Source organism: Acinonyx jubatus, chromosome A1, assembly GCF_027475565.1.
Source record: "Acinonyx jubatus isolate Ajub_Pintada_27869175 chromosome A1, VMU_Ajub_asm_v1.0, whole genome shotgun sequence".
Taxonomy (NCBI): domain Eukaryota; kingdom Metazoa; phylum Chordata; class Mammalia; order Carnivora; family Felidae; genus Acinonyx; species Acinonyx jubatus.
The window spans coordinates 151823706-151839285 of record NC_069380.1 but is presented as its reverse complement, the minus strand read 5'-3'; the positions used below and the strand labels follow the sequence as shown (position 1 = coordinate 151839285).

The 15580-nt window shown below is 35.5% G+C and overlaps 1 long non-coding RNA gene across 2 annotated transcripts in view; it reads right to left on the bottom strand.

Moving 5' to 3' along the window:
• Positions 1-15580, bottom strand: part of LOC106968797 (uncharacterized) — a 231146-nt gene that overhangs the window by 5324 nt on the left and 210242 nt on the right. For both annotated transcript variants that reach the window (XR_008299651.1, XR_008299656.1), the window contains exon 10: positions 15254-15337. This is a non-coding gene — a long non-coding RNA (uncharacterized LOC106968797). The remainder of the gene's footprint in view (positions 1-15253; positions 15338-15580) is intronic.

Below are 15580 nucleotides of genomic sequence, written 5' to 3'. Positions count from 1 at the left end.
TTATTTTTTTTGAGAGAGAGATATTGACAGAGTATGAGCAGGGGAGGGGCAGAGAGAGAGAGAGAGAGAGGAAGACACAGAATCTGAAGCAGGCTCCAGGCTCTGAACTGTCAGCACAGAGCCTGATGCGGGGCTCGAACCCACGAACCGTGAGATCATGACCTGAGCTGAAGTTGGGCGCTCAACCAACTAAGCCACCCAGGCACCCCACAATATTATTTTCTAATAAGATTTCCATTCCCCTCTGCTTCGTGAAGGAGTGTACAAACAGCATTACGGGGAAATAACATAAATGGGAAAACAGAGACTTTTTCAACTTTGTTTTCTGATATAATTCTAGGCTTATAACATCAAAATACTAAAAACAATATTTGGTGATAGAAAAAAGACATTTGATTTGCATTCTATGCCGTTATATTTTGAGTATATAGTACACGGTAATATTACCTATTAAGTATATAGATTCATCAAAGTTTAATTAGGACTATAAAAGGGAATTTGTTTGACCAATGACCTGTGTCAGTTATTAGCTGTATGCAGTTCAGATTAACCACACAAAAAAATAATAAAGTCTTTTACTTTTTTTATTATTATTTTGAGAGAGCACATGCATATGAGTGGGGAAGGTTCAGAAAGAGGGAGAAAGAGAGGGAGAGAGAACCCAAGTAGGTTCCACAGTGTCAGCTCAGAGCCCAACATGGGGCTTGATCTCACAAATCGTGAGATCATGGCCTGAGCTGAAATCAAGAGTCAGACACTCAACCAACTGAGCCACCCAGGTGCCCTGAGGTCTTTTACTTTTTAAATGGAGCTTATACTACCAATTTTGAAAGACTTTTTATTATTACATGAAATTCATTTTTAAAAGGGTATTTCTTCACACATAGTAGATGATCAGTAGTTTATTCTTTTTTTTTTCCATTCCACTCATTCTTTAACTAAATTAAACTTGCCTCTATCATATATACTTTTTGCTCATTCAAATGCCTCTGCCTGCCATGCCCATTATTCCTACTCTAATGTGCCCCAAATCTACTCTTCAAGAATTAATTAAGGGGCACCTGAGTGACTCCGTTGTTTAAGCATTTGACTCTTGCTCAGGTCATGATCCCACAGTCATGAGATTGAGCCCCGCATCTGGTTCCATGCTGAGCATGGCTCCTGTTTGGTTCTCTCTTTCCCTCTCTCTCTGACCCTCCCCCTGCTCGTATGCACTCTCAAAATAAATAAATAAACATTTTTTAAAAATTAATGAATTCAAATGACACCTCTTCCATGCTTCTATTCCCAATTCTTAATGGTTAATAGTGACCTTCTGAACGATGCTTTATCTGTTCCACTTTGGAACATTTATTTCATCTTCAGTGTTATAGTCTAAGGCTAATGGCAAATTCATGTCTGGCACATGTTTTTAACTTTTTAAGTTTATTTATTTTGAGAGAGACTGAGAGCACAAACAGGGGAGGGGCAGAAAGAAAGGGAGAGAGAGAGAGAGAGAGAGAGAGAGAGAGAATACCAAGCATGCTCCACACTTGTCAGCATGGAGCCCAACACAGGGCTCAAACTCACAAACTGCCTAACTTAACCGACTGAGCAACCTAGGAGCCCCCTAGCTGAGGTTTTAATGACTCCTCTTTCCCTAACATCTAACGTGGTACCCTACAAACAAGCACCAAAGTACTTAAAGAGTAAATACATGTTATCTGAACATAATTTATGGTCAACAACAACAAAATCAGAACCACAGAAATTATTGAAATAGGTCCAACAGTTACAATAGGGTAGCAACAAAATTTGAACCCTGTTTTGCTGCATCCTAGGACCTTAGAACCTACATTATGCTAATCCTCATTATGAAGGGAGCATGGGTTTTCCTATTTTCTTAGATTTGAAAGATAGTACCAGTTTCTGTGGCAACATCTAAATAGATTGAATGTTCTTTACTGTGGATATGTACTAATTGTTTCTATAGTCCAAATAAAAACAATTAAAAATATCGTGCTTGGACTTCCAGTCAATGACTTTTTTTAGACCCATCAGCGAACTGAAATTGTAGGGAAAACTGCCACTCCAATATCTGTGGAGGAAAATCCAGAAAGTTATAGAAGATCTGCCTACTTGTGATAGAACCACTGAAGTATAAACTGGTAAGAACTCTTAAATGGTAATTTTGATTAATTACTGGAGCCTGAGTGTGGACTAGCATAAAAGTGAGAAACTCCTTGGGGGCCACAGTCTGGATGGAGCCCCCAGAGTTCTGTGAATTTTGTGAACCCCACTAGGTTCTCACAGTGAAAATCCAAGAAAAATCCTCTCATAATTGTGGCAGAAGGAGAAATGATTGATTACTGTGAAATATGCCCAAAGCATTCTATATAACAAAGATCTCCTTTCCAGATAACAGACCTTACTTGAGTTCATCTCAGCAGAGTGGAAGGGTGTTTCTCCCATTTCAGCCCCCTCTAATGTTCCTGCCTCACCTATGAGGGAAACAAAAAGCCTCATGATAAAAACCCTCAGCAAACTAGCAAGAGAAGGGAACTTCTTCAACTTGATAAAGAGCATCTATAATTAGCCTACAGCTAGCATCATACTTCATGGTGAAAATGAGATGTTTCCTCTAAGATCAGAAACAAGGCAAGGATGCCACTGTCACCATTTCTATTCAATAGTGTATTAGAAATCCTAGCTAATGCAGAAAGAAAGAAAGAAAGAAAGAAAGAAAGAAAGAAAGAAAGAAAGAAAGAAAGAAAGAAAGAAAGAAAGAAAGAAAAGAAAAAAGAAAAAGAAAAGAAAAAAGAAAAGAAAAGAAAAGAAAAGAAAAGAAAAAGAAAGACAGTACACAGATTGGAAAGGAAGAAATAAAGCTGTCTTTGTTCATAGATGACATGATTGTCTGCAGAGAAAATCCCAGAGAATCAACAGAAAAACTCCTGGAACTAATTAATGATTATAGAAAGGTTGAAGGATACAAAGCTAATATACAAAAGTCAAATGCTTTCTTATATACTAGCAGTGAACTGGGACCTGAAATTGAAAGCACAATACCATTACATTAGCACCAAAATAAATAAGTAAACAAGACACTTAAGTGTAAATCTAATGACAAGATGTAAAGGAGAAAAACTACAAAATCTTATGAATGGAACCCAATAATATCTTAATAAATGAAGAGATAGTTCATGTTCATGTATCGGAAGATAATATTACTAATTTGTCAATTCCTTCCAACTTGATCTATAGCCTCAACACAATCCCAATTAAAATCCAAACAAGTTATTTTGTGGATATCTATTAATGGTTCTAAAGTTTATATAGAAAGGAAAAGACCTATATTAATTAACATAATACTTAAGAGGAACAAAATGAAAGACTCACACTACCCACTTTCAAGACTTACTTAAGTTGTGATAAGCCAATATATTATGGAATTGGCCAAAAATGGACACATGAATCAATAAAATAGTACAGAGAACCCATAAACAAACCTATACAGTCGACAGGTCTTTGACAAAGAAACAGATAAAATTCAATGGAAAAAGGACAATCTTTTTCAACAAATGACACGGGAACAATTAGATGTCCAACTACAAATAAATTAATTAATTAATTAATTTAAAAAATCATCCTGGTAGAGAAATATATTACCATAGACTATAACAAAATAGTTTCTTAAGATTCTCTTAATTTCCTTTATAGCTCTGATTATTTTATCATTATTTTCTTTTCTGATGTTTCTCTTATCATATATTCATGTGTATATTCATTTAAATAAAAAATATTTAATCTAGCTTGTATCATTGCTATTTTAAGTAACTACAATACAGTGATGAATTTAAAAAAAAAAGGAGGAAGAGAGAAAGAGACCCTATTTTCTTGTGTGTGTGTGTGTGTGTGTGTGTGTGTGTGTGTGTGTGTAATATGAGTTGGATAAATAACATATGTTCATACTATTTTATATATGGCTTCCAAATTTTCTAAATTGAATTTCAACTTTTTGAAAAGCTATTATACTGCCTGGCGAGAAGGTGTAGAAGAGAGGAGAGGTATAAAGTTGAGACAGGTTCATGAGTTTCTAGATATAACAACAAAAACATAATCCATGAAAGAAAAAACTGATGTTTTATTTTATTAAAACTAAAAATGGCCACATATGTCCACATAAAACTTGCACACAAACATTGATAGCAGCTGTATTCACAATTGTTAAAAACTGGGAGAAACTAAGATGACCTTCAACAGGTGAATAGATAAACAAACTATGGTGCATAACTACAATGGAATATTATTTAGTAAAAGAAGTGAGCTATCAAGCCACAAAAAGCATGCAGGTGGATCCTAAACATATATTGGTAAGTGAAAGAAGCCAGTCTGATTTCAATTCTACGAAATTCTGGAAGAGAGGAACTATAGAATTAGTAAAAAAAAAATCCATCTATGATTTCAGAGTTTGGGGAGGGGAGATTGAATAGGTGAACCACAGAGGGTTTTCTAGAGCAGTGAAACTATTCTGCACAATACTTTAATGGTGGATACGTGACCATAATCTATCCATTTGTCAAAATTCATAGAATGTGTAACACAAAGAACAAATCCTAATGTATACAATTTTTTAAAAACACTTAAGAGGTCAGGGGATGGAACACAGAATGTACAAAAAGATCCAGCCATATTATCAATATATACAACAATGTCACCTTGGAAACGAGTAGAGTCTTTAAGACTAAAACATACAAGAAACTACACATAAACACCATCCTCTGGTTGATAAGGTTCTTTCCTAAGATGGCATGCATTTAAAACTCTGCTATGTCCATAAGTGTATACTAGAATTGAACAACTAAGTAAATGGAAGGTGGATGGGGGAAGCTAGGCTTCTCACTGGAGTAGTGAGACTTACACATAAACAAGGGGAAGAAGCTGGAAAACTGCATTTACAATAGATTATAAAAATGCAGACATCAGTATAAACTCATATTTAGCTAAATATAGATGCAGATGACTCCTTGGAGAAAAGGCAATGTTTAGGACTGAGGCAAGAAATACACAAGGTAAGTCTAGAGTTCCCAATGGCCAAGCTGGAACAATTTAAGTGCCTAAATAAATAATTAACAAAAAAATAAAATAAAATACACCTAAGTAAATGATTCGGTTTAATAAATAGGGGAGAGGAGACAAACTCCAATGCACAAAATTCCAAATAATTTATGTAAATACTTCACCATCAAAAAGGTAGAACAGAACTTTACACTGCTGAAGTGTGGGCTGAAGTGTGCATAGTAGCTTCTTTCTAAAGAGTACAGTAACAGGAAATGTAGTTTACAGCGGAGAATTCTAACAACCACCACCGTAGCCGAGGAGCTTGGGTTAACTTTAACAATAGTAACTTGTTTTACTCTTCCTATGATGTGATGAAAACAGGTTTTTACCTCTGGTATCTGTCTCTCCAAAATGCATAACACCAGTCTAATCATGAGAGAAATGTCAAAAAACTATCAGTTGGGAGACTTTCCACAAAATACCTAACTAGCACTCCTCCAAGCTGCCAAAGTCATCAAGAACTAAGGAGGAGTGAGAAACTATCATAGCCATAAGGAGACTAGGAAACACGAGGATTAAGGGGGATGGTGGTGTCCTAAATGAGATCCTGAAACAGAAAAAGAAAATGTGAATGAATTATGCACTTTAATTACTAATAATGTATCAATATTAGCTCATTAATTATAACAAATGGATCATGCTAACCTAAGAAGTTAATGATAGGGCAACCTGGGTACTGGTTTATGAGAATTACTTGTACTTTTTCCAGAATTTCTCAATAGATCTAAAATTATTCTAAAATAAAAGGATTATTCAAACAATGGTGGCTTAGAAATAGATAAAATTACATCCTAAACTTTGTCAAGCAGCACATTTCCTCAAGAGTGTTTTGCTGTACAATGGCAGCAAGAGTATTCCAGAGAAGATGACACAGGGCCTTCCTGCAGCAACCTATGTTCCAACTGGCTTCAAAATTATGGCCCTTTATAGGAAAAAAGAAAGTGAGAGCACAGACCATTTTCAGGAGTCAAAAATACCAGGTTTAAGGTTCCATTTAGGCAAGATCTTTACATGTGTTTTTTCACAGGTAAAAACAGACAAAATTTTTACTAAAGTGTATAGGGAAATGAACTATTGAGCAAGCTAGCAAAGAACCACCTGTGACTGTGCACTCTGCAATGGAACCCCCCAGGCCTCCACATCTGCACCATAGAAAGTGGGAGGAAAGGTGCACGACCGCCAGCGGGTCACATTGTCCAAAGCCCAGATGAGACGTGGCCATCATGACACTGGGCATGAAAGTTCCTCACAGAGAGAAGAGCAGGACAGGAAGCCCCACTACTCCTACCATTGAGACTCAGTTATTGATATAAACCACATGACTGCCGTATGTCCCTTCTCCCCCTTTCAGATGAGACTTTTCAGTGTAGTCATTGTGACCTGACCTAAACCAACTCAGATATCCACAATTATGTTATTTTTTTCCTATGTATTGGCTTCCCAAAGTTACAGAGAAGTGTAACCTAAATGCTCACTCCCTACAACTTTCTCACACTAAAATCAAATCTGCCACATGTGACTTTTATTATGTGACTATATAATGTTTTCTATATATGCAATGAATTTTCAGTTCCTGCCCCTTTTATTCACTCTAACCATACCACGCATGGAAGAATTATTGAAGACAAATGGATATTCTAGCTGTAGGATTCATCTTACAGAGTTGGATTAACTCAAAGAGCCTCTCCACATGTGTTTCAATACAGTACACTACAAAAGCCCAAGCTATAGAAGTCACTAGATTCTTATACCCTATTCATGCGAAGGTAGAAAGGAGCATGTAGCATTTTTAGACAGTACATGTATCTTAAACATTACTTATTTCATGAAGCAGTAATCATTTCTAAAGTGGATTATCTTAATTAATAAATCCTTTGTTGGTGGTGAGATCAAGATAATTGAAGGGATGGTTGCAGCTGCAAGGGTAGGGTGAACTCTAGTAGATGCAATGCCAACTAAAGTGCTGCCATTGTTAACCAATCACTCCATAGAACATATATTAAAAGCGACACACACATAAACATAGCACTATTCTTAAAGTGTTTTCAATCAAATTTCAGATGTGATTTTTCTTTACCATTGTGCACTGGGCATGCAGGGAACAGGGTAAGTTTTGGTTTTAAGTAGCTCAATCATGGAAAATCTTATCGTGACCAATGCTCATCACCTACAACTTTTAGACTTTGAGTTGGGTGTGGTAAGGAAATTATATTCAAGGATGGTCTCCCATGGGGAAGAGGAGAGTTCTCTAGTCTTTTGGCATTATGCATTTCTTTAATAAGAAAACTATAGTCCGGATTCTGTCTTCTATTTCAATAATCTGCAGCCAACCAGTTGAATGACAAGGATACTACTTTTCTCAAAAAAATTAACCAACTGCCTCTGAATTTTCTAGTCATCAGTAAAAGGAGAAGGGAGCCTAAAAGAACATACACACATATAAGAGTATAGCTTTAAAAAATATTAAAATTAGGCTGATAGCAAGCCACTTAAACACTGATATCAAAATAACAGTTTTATAATGCCAAGTAAACAACAAGCCACCTACATTAGCTTATAAAATACATTTTACAGGACAAAAAATTTAAAATTTTGATTTTCTACCTCACCTCTTTCTAGTCTTTACTTCATTGACACCATCTCAATTAGGCACTCTTTGGTTAGCGTATCTACAACTGACCATTCCCAATATTCCCTGATCCCCTTTGCTTCATTATTTTCTTAGCACTCTTACTACTAATACATGGTATCATATGTATTTTACTTCTCAGTATTATTTATGTCATACAAATTTCCTTGAGAGCAGGACTTTTTTATCTATTTGGCTCATGATTATGTTCCCATTGCAAGATCCACATCGAAAAATTAGTAGTAACTGCTCAGTTGTTGAATTAATTAACATTAACAACCTTTTGTTCTTGTGGGTGAAATGACAGATAACCATTGTGATATGTTGCCTAAGTGGTAAAATTTGGGGAAAAAAATAATGCAATTATATTTTTTAATTTAAGAAAATCAATACCTTGGGACACCTGGGTGGCTCAGTTGGTTAAGCATCCGACTTTGGCTCAGGTCATGATCTCACAGTTCCTGAGTTCTAGCCCCATGTCGAGCTCTGTGCTGACAGCACAGAGCCTGGAGCCTGCTTTGGATTCTCTCTCTCTCTCTCTCTCTCTGCCCCTCCCCTTTTCATACTCTGCCTCTCTCTCTCAAAAATAAATAAGCATTAAAAACATTTTTTTAAAAAATTAAAAAAATCAATACCTTGAACTTTTATCTAAATGACAAATGATGATAGACAAGAAAACAAACAAGGCCTAGGCAAGTATACCGAAGCATAAAGTATCAATTTTTTTTTAAAAGTACCAGTTTTCACTGTAGATCCATTACTTTTCCTACCTTTATCTTCAAAGCATATACCATTATTCAAACCAAGTAAGTTCACTTTCATTTTTTACATTAAAAAAATCACTTTTAATGGTTTTTTTTTTAATTTATTTATCCATTTTAAGAGAGAGAGAGAGAGCTGGGGAGGGGCAGAGAGAGAGAGAAAGAGAATCCCAAGCAGGCCCCACACTGTCAGCACAAAGCCCAATGCAGGGCTCTAACTCACAAACTGTGAGATCATGATCTGAGCAGAAACCAAGAGTCATATGCTTAACTGACTGAGCTACCCAAGCTCCTCATCACTTTTAAGTTTTTAAAGAAAAACCAAATAAATGTCAAATTAACATATTAGAATTCTGTAATGAATTTTCTCCCAGTATTTGGAAGTACATTATCAAAAATTTACTAATGATTACTCATTTAGCTACTCTCTGTTAAAAAGATACAGACTTAAAGCTGAGAATGATACAGAAAGAGCATTTCTACTAAAATAAGAAAAGAAGCTAAACTGTGATCATGACCAAAAGTCTAAGTAAGCCAAACGTATTCCAAATCGAGAAATGGAAAAACTCTTCAACCTTGTTTCCCAGTAACATTTTCACTACTAGACACTGAATTAGAAAACATAAAGTTTAAACATAAACTCTTATTATGAAACAAACATTCATCTTGATCATAAAAAGTGAAGAGAAGTATAATATGACTAAGAGTGGGAATTATTCTAAAATTATGCCCTGGGTTTCTCACTTATTAGCTTTGTGTTCTTGGGAAAATTACTCAACATCTTTGAGCTATAGCCTTAATTTATCCCTCTGCAAATGAAAGACTGTAGGTGTAATACTTTCTTCTTCAGGTCATTGTAAAGACAAACAGTATCATGTCCACCAAGTGAATGACATACTGTCTGCACACATTAATAAACTGTAGCTTTAGTTAACCAATCTGCAACTGAACCACAAATGCCCACATCAATGCGCATCCTTCACTGTACTGAAGATCCAGGTTACCTAGCAAGTACTAGAGTTGTAGTCAAAAGGCTTCCATGTTGGTAAACTTTATTACATGAATAAGATTATTTATGATTATTATTTAATATTATCATTGTTTATGATATCTATAAAGAATCAGGATGTTCCCTTAATAACAGCCAGTGGGAAGCCCCTTCTCAAGGGAAGAAAATAGTTCTGAAGAAGATAGAAATGAAAATGTAGAGCAGAATCAAGTACCAATTACACAGAAAATAGAAAAAGTTAATATCCATAACACAGATATAGGGACACTTAAAATTAGCCAAAGTACAAATACAAGGATGAGGTACTAGTGTAAATTCTTTTTCTCTTTTTGTCCATTCGTTTTTTTTTCTTTAAAGCTTTTATTTAAAGTCTAGTTGATTGACGTACAGTGTAATATTGGTTTCAGGATGAACATAGGAGAAGGGGGGAAAAAAGAGAGGAAGGGAAACCATTTTCTTGAAGGTAGATCCATAGAGAGATGCCCTGTAAGTTATTTGACCCTGCACATGCAATCTATGGCTCTACCTCAAATTTGTATCTTTTCACTCAGCTTTTTTAAATAAATATTAGACAGTAAGTCTGATATTAGGATTTCATCCTAGAAGATTTAACCCCCAACTAAGTTATCTATTTCATAGGAGATACCCCAAGGTGCAATGATGACATACCTCTTGGTTATGTAAGACTGGGTTCATTAAAAAGAAAGCTTTGTTTTGTTTTGGAGACTTTAAAAAAGAGCCCTGTCTACACTATTCTCCGAGTATTAAACTTTTAAAATAAGAATGCTTCTGCATTTTTTTTGCTTTGCCTTGCTTTGCAGCCTTTACTTACATAGCAAAATTGGCTGATTAGAGATCTACTTCTCTCTAGCTCCAAATCCTTTAAGGTCCTTCTTATAGAGAGAGAATGTTTCTTGTGCCAGTTATTACTTACAAAAAGAAAGATAAGGGATTCCAAGATCAAAACCTATTGACCGCAATTCCAAAGTCAATCTCACATTTTTCTTCCCATAAACCAAAGAACACTGGTTAATCTGCAAGCAAGCAGACCAGACCCCAGGCCAAGCCACGATCACCATTGAAACAGGTATTTAGCACAATAATTCACCAACGATCCCTTACAAATGATAAACAATGAACTCACCTCAGACAAACACTATTAATGCCTTAAGGAATACAACTTATTTTAAAACTATATTTATGACAACAAATTCCACAAAAGCCACGTTCATTTTTTTTATTTATTCATCACTTATATATGACACCCAGTGCTCATCCCAACAAGTGCCCTCCTTAATGCCCATCACCCATTTCCCCACCCCCATCAACCCTCAGTTTGTTCTCAGTACTTAAGAGTCTCTTATGGTTTTCCTCCTTCTCTGTTTTTATCTTATTTTTCCTTTCCTCCCCCTACGATCATCTGTTAAGTTTCTCAAATTCCACATATGAGTGAAATCATGTGGTATCTTCTTTTTCTGACTTATTTCACTAAGCATATTACCCTCTTGTTCCATCCATGCTGTTGCAAATGGCAAGATTTCATTCTTTTTCACTGCCTTTGTGTATATATATATATATATATATATATATATATACATACATACATACACACAGTATCTTCTTAATCCATTCATCAGTTGATGGACATTTGGAGACACCTTCATTTTTAATAAATGTTTTATTTTTTGTTAGTAGTAAGCTATTATTACTTCAATGTGTATCTTTACAAGGAGACTTTACTTAACTGAGACTTTTAATAATGACTCTGAGACTCTTGATAAAACTAGCTAAGAACCATGAAGGTATTTTAAAAAGAAAAAAAAAGCCTCAGTGTCATACTTACACATTTAAAAAAAAAGGTTTAATGTTCTGGGGCTCCCTTTGCCTAGTTTGTTTGAAGTTGCAGGGACCCTTCAAAGATGCTGAGGGTATATACAAACATCCAGTTTCTGAGAATGGAATTAAAATATACTGATGAACCTACTCCCCTTTCCTCTCATGGAATCAGAGCCTAGTGGGAGAGATGGAAGCCAGTTATAATCAAGCGCAGGGTTCCCCTCAGTGGATACAATAGCAACTCAAATGGATTAAGAGTGAGCTGTTTAAGAGTGAGGTTAAAATTTCTTTCCAACATATGCACTGCCCAAACACATCTTGAAGGTGGTCTCACACACAAAATCACAATACTTTTTTTCTACTTTAAGTGTTTTTTTAACATGTTGTTAAGCATCAGATACTTCTTTGCATTGAGTGTCTTGTAATTTCTTTGCCAGAAACTGTTTCATATTTCTTATCACTTATACTCATGACAATAATATATCCCAGAAGTATTTTCTAGAATAGATATTATAAGTTAGGAGGGACATTACACCACATTAATTCTAAATAGATAATGTTATTGCCTAATTTAATAATATTTGGTAACCTGATTTAAGAATCATGACCATTCTAAAAAGTCATAAAAGAAATCTTTTTAATGAACCAGAAAATAAATGGAATCAAACAACATTAAATGGAGTAGCTTGAACAGTGGAGGATTGAAATAATAATCCTTTGCTATAGTCAGTCACCAGAGTTCTTACATCATAAGAAAAAACTTCTTCCCTCAATGAGAGCTATAGTTGATTATTGCAGTCTGCTCTTTAAAAAAAAAAATCCCATTAGAACCTCTATTTTGATTCCTTCATGATCATGAACCTTAACTAAACTCACCTGGAGATAATGGTGAAGATACTTAGCAGCCTTTATTTGCAGTCAAGTAGACTATTTTTATACCCAACCAGACAACATTTTTTATGACAACCCTTGGAGTAAAATTGGAAGAAAAAAAAATAATCTAGAGAAAAATGTGAAAGAAAGCAAGATTTTTACAAATATTTGCTTATTTACTCACACTTTTTTATTACTGTTAATTTTAGAAATGGGATAATATGTGATAGGATCCCATGATTGCAAAAAACTAATTCTCAAACAGAGCTACACTGTTGAATTAAAGCTGTTTGTGCATGTGTGCGCGCATGTGTGTATTTTCACATAAAAATGTGCTATGTGAAAAATGGAAAGTATTTCATAGTGTTGCTGGCTAGATGGATGTGCTAATAATCCGGGTCAGCACACATGCCCCTATTCAGCAGCTCTGGGTGCACTGCGATGATTAGGAATGCTATTTTGAAAGGTGAAGCAAGAGGTCTGCCCTTGCATACACAAAAGTACAGTCCTAAGCAACTAGATGATAATTACCCACTCCCATTACCATTCTTTATAAAAGAGTAAGCTATTAGTTGTAGAAAAATTACATACATGCATGGAATGTACTGGGAGAAATGACTGAACACCATAAATATTACTAAATACTTAGACTACCCTACTGTCATGAAATTATAGATGGATACAGTGAAAACTGAGCATCTGAAATCAACTCTTCCCACATAAAAGACACACAAAATGGTTCTTATTTTTATGCCTGTTGGCATTTTGCTACCTATGTATTGTGTATAAAGCTGACCCACATATGTCAAGTCCACAGATTCTAAGTGCCTTGGGAGGGGTCAGGATGGAGAGCCTGAGTGGTAACACCTACACTAGATCTCAAGCCCATACTTTCCTGGTGTTCTTCTTTCTTTTGACCAGGTTTTCCTATCCTTGTGGCCCCTTTTTTTTCCTTTCCTATCATAGTTCTTCACCTACCATAGTTCTAGATCTCAGGCAAGGAGTGGCATCTGCTTGTTATCCAGGAAACTAAATGTTAAAGGGACTCTTAATTAATATGTGTGTAGTGTAATTGAAAAATTGCATCAGTGAATCAAAATTTACCCTTGTGAACTTATTTTTAAAAATAAATTTAGAATAAATCAATGTGGGGGGAAAAAAGAGAAAAGCCTTTTTTAAGCTGTTGAGATGTTCTAGAAAGATCCCATAAAGGTCAACATTGACAACGCAGTGCACACCGTCATTATTTTCTTTTATCTTGCTCTCTAGTGGTTGAGGGGACACATTTTTCTTTTCTTCTTTTAAAGACATTTAAAAGCAGTGTTCCAGTTTCACAGCCAGCATCTTCACACCATTCGAAAGACATACAGTCAATCATAACCCCAAAGAGGAGGCAGAGGGTTAGTTTTCACTTAAGTAAAGTTTAGTGAAAAGCCAACAGAGCAGTGTGATTATGGCTAGATCAATGATGCATAGTTCTGAAAGGTTTCACACAAGCAGCAGTCTTAGGATGCAGCTCTAAGGAGCAGGTAGGTCAGAAAAAAAACATAAACTCAATGCCCAGCACATGTACCTCCCTTTGGGTCCATAAAGAATCTGACCAGATTGTCTAACGGGAAGCCATTCTTGCCACAGGGGCAGGGTTGAAGTGCTTCCATTTCCGATGACTGCATTTCAGCCTTGAGTATGTCAGCTAAGGTTTTCTGCTGGTCAAAGTCACAAAAATTCCGGTCGATATCTTTTATGAGGAATGACAAATGTAAAAAGATAAACTCGACGGTGTCAGATAAACTATATGGGCTTTTACTAGATCCCAAGCAAAGATTTAACAATGTGTAGTCAATTTCAAAGTCTTCTGCTAATTCAAGGAAACAAAAGACTCTCACTAAAAAGATTTCTACCAGGCTGGAGACTATTATGTTCAGGCTATGAAAACCTTGAGAACTGTCCTTTTCAGATAGGAACTGTTGTAAAGAACTTTAAAAAAAAAAAAAAAGTTTCTCGTGACTGATCAGATAAATGGGAATCACGTCAAAGTATTTCTTCAGAAGAGATCAATTTTGAATAATCTACCCGTGGCAGAAAACTCTTGGAGCTTCTACCATCTCAGGTTTTCAAAAGCCCCCACAGGGACTTTTGTTTTTAATAGAGAAACTACATTTCATGAGTAACCATCCCCGATCTCTCCTTTAAACAGTAGAAAGATTCTTTTTACTCACATGCGTTCTAAACTATCTCTGGATTATCTCTAAAAACAGGGACAGGGGGATTTAATCTATCAGAAATTTGAGTGAGAGCCTACTTACTCTTTTAGGCATTAAAAAAATTAAAAACTCCTCACCTCTGTTAACATAAGCACATATTTTGCCTATGTCTCTGTGAGATTCCTAGCTGGTCTTTTTTTTTTTAATCTGCAGGGGTCAGCTAGGAATTTTTTCCTCCTTTTCTTCTTCCTCTCCTTCCTCTCCCCCCTCTCTTTATCTACCTTCATCTTCCAATTCTGAATATGGAATTTGAACATCTGTCACAATAAATTTTAACTATCATTTTATTCTCTCTCACCAACCTCATTTAAAATAGCTTCCATTTGGAAGTCATATATAAACACCAAGGAGATTATGAAAGGGTCAGCAGTATGTTCTGCATGGATTCTAATCACAGCTATGTCACAACCTGCCTTGTGACCTTGGCACAGCCACAGTTGATTGTGTTTAAAATATCAAAAAATTATTTCATTCGCTAGTGTGCATAGAATTTAAAAAAACGTTATTTGATACTTCAAAGCAACAAATTCTAGTTCAATGTTTTCATTAAAATATCAGGATTTGTAAACAATTACCTTTATGCTCTTTGGCATGCACAAAACAACTTGGTACTGTAATCCTGCAGTCAAATAAATTGTACATAGGTACAGCCAAGTGTCAAAGTAAATTCCCAGATTCTTGTGCACATGTAGCATGCCTGTGCCCAAGATAATGGTGAAATAAAAATGACCCCTATACAAATGTCCTTAATAATGAAGAAAAAGGAATATATAATACATACCCAAAATAGTGTGTAAATTCAACATTTTTCACATTTTTCCAAGCCTCTGTAGCTTTTAAAGAAAGATTTCAGGGGTTACCTATCCTGTAGAAAGCATCAAATCAAAAGGATTGACCATTAAGTTTAGCAGCATGATTCATTGTATCAACTTCCCTCAGTCTTCTAATACTCCTTTTCAAAAATTGTGCAAACTGTGTGAGACTGTGCGTGGATTAAATTACACCATTATGTCCTTAGAGGAAATATTTTCTATTATTCAGGCAAGGAATGATCTTTGCTCAACCATGAGAGGTTCACAACTAGCTGATCCAGAATTTCGGGTTGGTG